This window comes from Dipodomys spectabilis, unplaced genomic scaffold (genome assembly GCF_019054845.1).
Source record: "Dipodomys spectabilis isolate Male_0828 unplaced genomic scaffold, ASM1905484v1 ptg000183l, whole genome shotgun sequence".
In the NCBI taxonomy this organism is placed as follows: Eukaryota; Metazoa; Chordata; class Mammalia; order Rodentia; family Heteromyidae; genus Dipodomys; species Dipodomys spectabilis.
Genome location: NW_024870860.1, coordinates 1,660,721 through 1,668,016, shown reverse-complemented (window position 1 = coordinate 1,668,016; position 7,296 = coordinate 1,660,721).

Below are 7,296 nucleotides of genomic sequence, written 5' to 3'. Positions count from 1 at the left end.
AGTTGGCGCTAGCAGCTCAGCCGGTCCTTTGTCAGTATCAAAGATGGAGATCTCCGGTAGTAGGGTGGAGGATGAGTGGCCTTCCCTCCTCTGCTCCCTGAGAAGGAGTGAGGACGTCAGGCTTCTACTAACACCGCCGGAGTGTTGGTTCCAGGTTCATTTCTGGTCTGCGATCTGCAGGGTGAAAATATACGCTCTTTGTCAGTTCTTGCTGGTGTTGAGTAGAATCCGCTTACCTGCTGCATCTGGCGCTTTTGTCCGGGACTCTCTGTGTTGCAGGTATGGCAGCTATGGCCTCTGCCGTGTTGGTGGCAGCCGGCAAGTACTCAGATCTGTCTCTTTGCCTGGATTTTCTCTCTCTGGCCACACTCTCTGTACTATGATGGCACACTTGGTGTAATTCTCTGGCCTAGGACTGTTCACTGGAACACTAAAACTGCTTTCTATGCAAGAGCTTGTTTCACCTCCATCTTCTCCACCATCTTAGTTCTTCACATTCTTAGATATGTTTTAACATCGATGTATCCAATGACAAAGACACATTGCTTAAGTCACCATTTTGATGACTGAAAAGAAACCATGCTGCAATCTCAATTTTCTGGTTTAAAATTCTTTTAGATTAAAAATTGATGGGGGAGAATGAACATTCTATATTCAATTTTATATTTTCCTCACTATTTTAATATACTTTACAATATTATATAATGTTAAAACATTACTACTTACTTAGTTTTTGGATTTCTAAATTGGCCAGAGTAAAAGTTCTATTCATTCACAATATTAAGACCATAGAGGGTCCATTATGTTCAAGTGAGACATTTTAAACTTTTTATTTGTGGTCCTAAAAGGTTGTGCTGGGGAATCAAGTCCAGTGCTTTATGTGTCTTAGTCTACCGCGTGCCTGAGCCTGATGTGACTTGTGGTTTTACTTTCACTCAACTAGAATAAAGAAAAATTTCACTAAGGAGGAAAAATTACTTGGTTACTTTCTCCAATATCTCTCGCATACATAAAGTAATATTATTCTATAGTGACAGAAAATGGTGTTCCTTTTAGCAGTAACTGTTTATTTTTTGTAGCCCCACTCTTCACTAAGTCTTGCGCCTTTCCAGTTCCCTCTTCCCATAAAACATGATTTGATCCACTGGAAAACCACTTCCAGTCAGCCTCCTCCTTAAAAAGTCAAAACTTAACTAACATGCCACCTGGTAGTCCCACTATAAATTTTCAAAGGCCTGACTGCAATCAGACTCCTTCTGAAAGCCTTCCTTTGCTACAGGGAAAATCTTCTTCAACTCCACCCTGTCCTGCAATCCCTGCTCTGCACCACCAGAAACCAGGATACATCCATATCTCCTCCTTCTCTATCCTGCTTTGCTGCACTAAGAAACCCGCCTACATCAGGCTCCTCCCTCGAATCCTCAATTCATCCATCAGATACCGGGCCCATAACTACTCTAGTCCTTCATAGTCCCATTGCTCCCATATCCTAGTACCTCCAAGCTCCTCCCTTCCCTTTCATACCCCACCCACAACCAGCCTTCTCCCACAAGCCCCTCCTCGTATCATCAGAAACTTCACCCACAACTAGCCTACTTCTAAATGGCGTAACCTCCCAAACACAACCCTGAACCAACTTCTTCCCACAAAGCCCATAATGCTATACCAAAAAACCTTCACTTCCCTATAACTGCCCTTGAAGCCACACCTTGCTTGGCTAGAAGTTTCTCACACAGCCCATCGCCTGCCTGGAAAGTCAACCCTGCTCCAACACAAGCCTCTGAAAAGATGACTTTCAACTCATCTCTCTAATGAATAATTTTGGAGTTGCTTGCCTTAGTATGTATCAGAGATTTTTGTAACAGAAATTCTCTACCAGAATCCATTTTGAATTTCCTCCTTCCACTAAAGTGACCTTTGGAAAAGATTGAAGTAAGATTACACAGGTGAAATGCCAGAAATAAAAATGTATTTGAGAACATAACAAAATAATGATGAAGATCCCATTCAATGTGCTTGAAATTTTCTAACAAAAGGAACTTAAGAATATTTAACTGCAGACTTTGTGAAGACTAGAAGACAAAAATACAAGAAATGTCCTATTATACCATGGTTCTGAAAACAAAACAAAACCAAGGAAAGACAACATAATGAGACAGAAGGGAATGAACAACTTGTACATAGAATGAAAAACATACACAGAATCAGGTAAAAATAATTTTGGTCACAAAATTTTGTGACCAAAATTATTTTTATTACATATATATTTCATTGTAAATTATATACATATATATATATATATATATATATATATATATATAATAAATATTGTACTTTGCTAACCTGTGACTTAATATAGGTCTCAGCAGGGATCTGCCCAGGTAATTGTGTAGTTAGTCAATTTCATCATTGTAAGATCATCAGGATGGTAAACTCCCACACACCTTAACATACCTGCAACAACACTGGACATACACTCCTATTGGTCCAACAGAATAAGCCAGACATGTATTTTACCAAAGCTTTGTATGCTATGGTTTATTCAGGCGTGATACAAAATGTCTCTGCCCAGAATTAAATGATGGCATTTATAGCTAAAATGATTTAGGGTCATTATTGACATCTAATGCATGCTGAGGTTTTTATTTATACCTCTCCTTTTCCCTTCCTTTTTTCCTCCCTTCTTTCTTTTCTTTTTCTTTCTTTCTTTCTATTTTTTTTTGGGGGGGGGAGTCCGGTCGTGGGGACTGAACTCTGGACTTGGGTGCTGTCCCTCAGCTGTACAGCTCAAAGCTAGTGCTCTCCCAATTGAGCCACAGAGCCACTTCCGGCCTTTTTTTTTTTTTGCTTATGTTGTGCTGAGGAATCGAACCCAGGACTTCATGCATGCAAGGCAAGCATTCTACCACTAAGCCACCTTCCCAGCCCCTTTTCCTTTCTGTTTTCTTTCTTTCTTCCTTTCTTTCTTTCTTACATTATTTCTTCCCTTTTATTTCCTCTTTTAAGAAATGAGTATGAATTTAGATATTTTGTTTGTTAAACAAGTATTCTACAATTAGAACATCCTTTTTCGATTTATTTACTTTGCTCATAGGTTTTCAATTTTGCTGAGGGCTTAACAGAGGCTAAGTTCCTCACTTCTGCCTGCCAAATAGCTGGGATCACAAATGCATTCCAACATGCCAGGCTTTAGGATGATATAAGACTCTTAGTACTTTCTTTGCACATTGGTCCTGAAATGTGATCTTCTCAAATTTTACCTCTTCAATTAGTGATGTGAGTTCCAGTAGGCTTCTCTCTCAGTATATATCATCTAAATGAATTATTGAAGGCAATTTCATTTTAATCTCTTTTTCTTTGCCAGTCCAGGGACTGTTACAGTTTTATTTATATACAGTTTTTGTGTATATGTGCACATTAGCTTTAAAATATTACATTTTGACCGATTTTTATTTTTTTTATTTTTCTTGGTTATGGGGCTTGAATTCTGGATCTAGGCGTTGTCCCTGAGCTCTTCAGATCAAGGATATCACTTTACCACTTGAGCCACAGTGCCACTTCCTGTTTTCTGGTGGTTAATTGGAGGTAAGAATGTCACGGATTTCCTGCAAGGGATAGCTTTGAACTACCACCCTCAGATCTCAACTACTGAGTAGCTAGGATTAGAGGCATGAGCCACTGGCACAAAGCTAAATTGTTACTTATTTTAAGATCTATGATATAGTTGAGGGAGTATAATGAGTGTGTAGAAAGGTAACTTTCAAGTGATCTCTCTAAATAATTTCAGAGTTTCATTTTCATAATATTTATTTCAGTGGTTAATGACAGAAGCTCCCAAAGTAACAAAATGATCCTTCATGTTCTCCTTCCCATGGGTACTATTGGAAGAGAATGAGTGAGATCTCAGTCTAAGATAATGTGTACTTGAAATTATAAAAAATTAGTTTGATGATACATAAAGAGCCAGCTAAAAGAACATGCTTTTTATTTTCTAAAGAAAGGAATGTCATACAAGTATGTTTATTGCCAGGCTTTTTCATCTGAAAAACAAAGAAAAAACAATATCATAAAAAAGCTGAAAGGGATCAGCAACCATGTAAGAGTGATATAGCATTGGAGACTTTAAGACATGAATTGGTTCAGGTAAAATAATACTCTGGGAACGGTATCTGTGAACTAAATTTATTCATTGTAATTTTTTATTTTTAATTATTATGTTGCTTGATATATAAATACATACATGTATATGTATGTATGTATGTATACATGTATATATATGTATGTATATTTATGTATATCAACCATGCAACACCACTGCACATGCAAACTTATGTGTTCATTATAAGCTAGAACTGTGTTTTACCAAAGCTTTACATATAGTGTGTTATTTTTTCATTTAGGCTTGACACAAAATGTGTTTGCCCCTTAAATAAATGATGGCATTTATAGCTACAATAATTTAGTGTAAATGTTTACATTAAACACATGCTCAGTATGAGTTATTCTTTGTTTCCTTTTCTTATTTTGTCTTTAGGAAGTTGATTTGAGTTTAGATTTTGTGTTTGCCAGACAGGTATTCCATCACTGGAGTCACTAGCAATCCTTTCTTGTTTAAGTTACTGTACTCATAGAGTAGCAATTTTTGCACCCATCCCAAAAAGCAGGGATCATGATTGCATTCCAATATCCCTACCTTGTAGGTTGATATGGGTGATACTTTCCTTCTTAGATGGATTCAGAACAGTGATCCTCTCAAATTCTATCACTTTAGTTAATGGTGTGAGCTCCAGTTCTGCCTACCTCTAGATGGTATTATGGAAATAAATGATTACAGGTAATTTGAGTTAATCATTGGTTAATATAGGTGATTTGATATTAAAATATATGGTAAGTTTGAAAGTAAGAAAAAGAAAAAAGGAAGAAAGGAAAAGAAAGAAAGAAAGAAAGAAAGAAAGAAAGAAAGAAAGAAAGAAAGAAAGAAAGAAAGAAAGAAAGAAAGAAAGAAAGAAAGAAAGAAAGAAAGAGAAAGATAGAAAGAAAGAGAAAGATAGAAAGGAAGAAAATTATTGAGAATGAATTTTTTGGAGTCAGGAATCACATGGTAGAGGTACTACCTGTATTGTGTATTAGGTTTGCCCCAGGCCATGCAGACCCTTTGCACACACCTTCCCACTTCTTGACTAAGTTTCCACCCTTTGTTATCTAGGTATTTGGCACACCTGGGGGCAGCCACCTCTCCCTCCTGCTAAGTCACAACCAGGTCATCCTCTTGTCACACTTTCCGTCTAACCAGAGGTGAGTCCCAGGTCTTAAAGTCATATCTAGATCCAGTGTGGCCAGAATTTTCCCCCACCTGGCCACACCTCATCCCTAGATACGTCCTCGCCCGAGGTTGGGTCACCCTATTTTTTGTACATGCCTTTCTACAATGCATGGCATGGGTAGCAGTTCAGTAAATAACAACTTACCTGACTGAATACCGTGTGGTGTTCTCTTCATTGACTACTTAATGAAACTCGCCTAATTAATATGCTTTACACTTAAGAATTTCTAGTAATGAATCCATAGATACTTTTGTGACACATGTGAGTTCAGTATCTACAAAACATATATACTTACTCATCATTTAACAATATAATTCTGCCTGGAATCTTTAATAGCACTTTAATTAACCATAAAGTCTATTTTGTTTGCTTTCCTTTGTTTTGTTTGTTTTTTGCTTAAAGTAATAAAAGAGTTAGTGGGACAATCTGAAAGGATCTCTGACTTCATATTTTCTCATCACCCTGGGCTACAACCTGTGTGCTACCAGCTCAGACTATAGGACTTTGAAATTCTGGAAAGTAGATGCACATCTTAATTACCCATGCCTTCGGGATTTCTGATTCTTTTTTAAATGTAATTGTTACGTAAGTATGTACAGTGAGGTTACCATTTCACAAGAAATTCAGACATTTACATGTTTATTTATATTTTTTGTCAGTTGTGGGGCTTGAATTCAGGGCCTGGGCACGTCCCTGAGACTCTGGGCCTCAAGTTACGTAGCACTCTACCAATTGAGCCACAGAGCCACTTCTGGCTTTTGAGTTGTTAATTGGAGGTAAGAGTCTTATGGGGACTTTTATTCCTGGGCTGGCTTTGAACTTCAATCCTCAGATCTCAGCCTCGTGAGTAGCTGGGATTACAGGTATGAACCACTGGCACCTGGCTTGAAATGGTCTTGTGTGTGTGTGTGTGTGTGTATAATCCCTCCATGGAGAGGGATTATAATTATATGGGCAAAGTAATGAGCACATTTCTTATCAAGCATTGTTGCCCCCTCCTTTGATTCCCCTTCCCATCCCTTCTTATCTCACCCACACACACCTCCCCACCCCCCCAACCCACACTCACTCCCCTCCCCCGGGCAAGTTTTAATGTTCTTTTTCCAACATATCATCTTTTATATCTCATTGTTGCAAAGGGTCCAACCGTATCCCTATTTAAACAATTTGTTTTTTCCCTTCCATTCCACAAATTATACCAACATCAAATACAATGAAATCAGGGATTATACCGTGGGGGAGGGACATACAAAGCAACAAAGAAATCATCTTATAAATATGTTAGAAACAATGGCATGAAAGAAAAAAAATACATTTGAATCCTTATCTTGGCGTTCATTTCACCTAACATCAACTTATCTGAATTTTTCTGCTTGTCTCAGAGATATGCTAGTTATTGAAAATAAAGGAAACCATGGGACCTGTTACTTTGGGCCTGGCTTACTTCATTTAATATAATTTTTTCCAAGGCTTTCCATTTCCTAACAAATGGGGCAATGTTATTCTTTCTGATGGAGGCAGAGAATTCCATTGTGTATATAGACCATATTTTTTTGATCCATTCATCTACTGAGGGGTATCTGAGTGGGTTCAATATCTTAGCTATGGTAAATAATGCTGCAATAAACATAGTTTTGCTAGTAACATTAGTATTGTCTTGTTTGTGATCATTTGGGTAAATGCCCAAAAGTGAGATTGCTGGGGATAAGAGAACTTTGTGTGGAGTCTTTTGAGGAACCTGCATACAGCTTTCCAAGGTTTTTGAACAAGTTTACACTTCCACCAACAATGCAATAAGGTTCCCTTTTTGTCACATCCCCTACAGCATCTATTGTTATTAGAGTTCTTGATTATACCCATTCTAACTGGGGTGAGGTGATTTTTGTTTTGATGTTGTTTTGATTTGTATTTCTTTTATGGGTAGGGAGGTTGAACATATCTTCATGTGTCTATTGGACATCCTTCTTTCCTC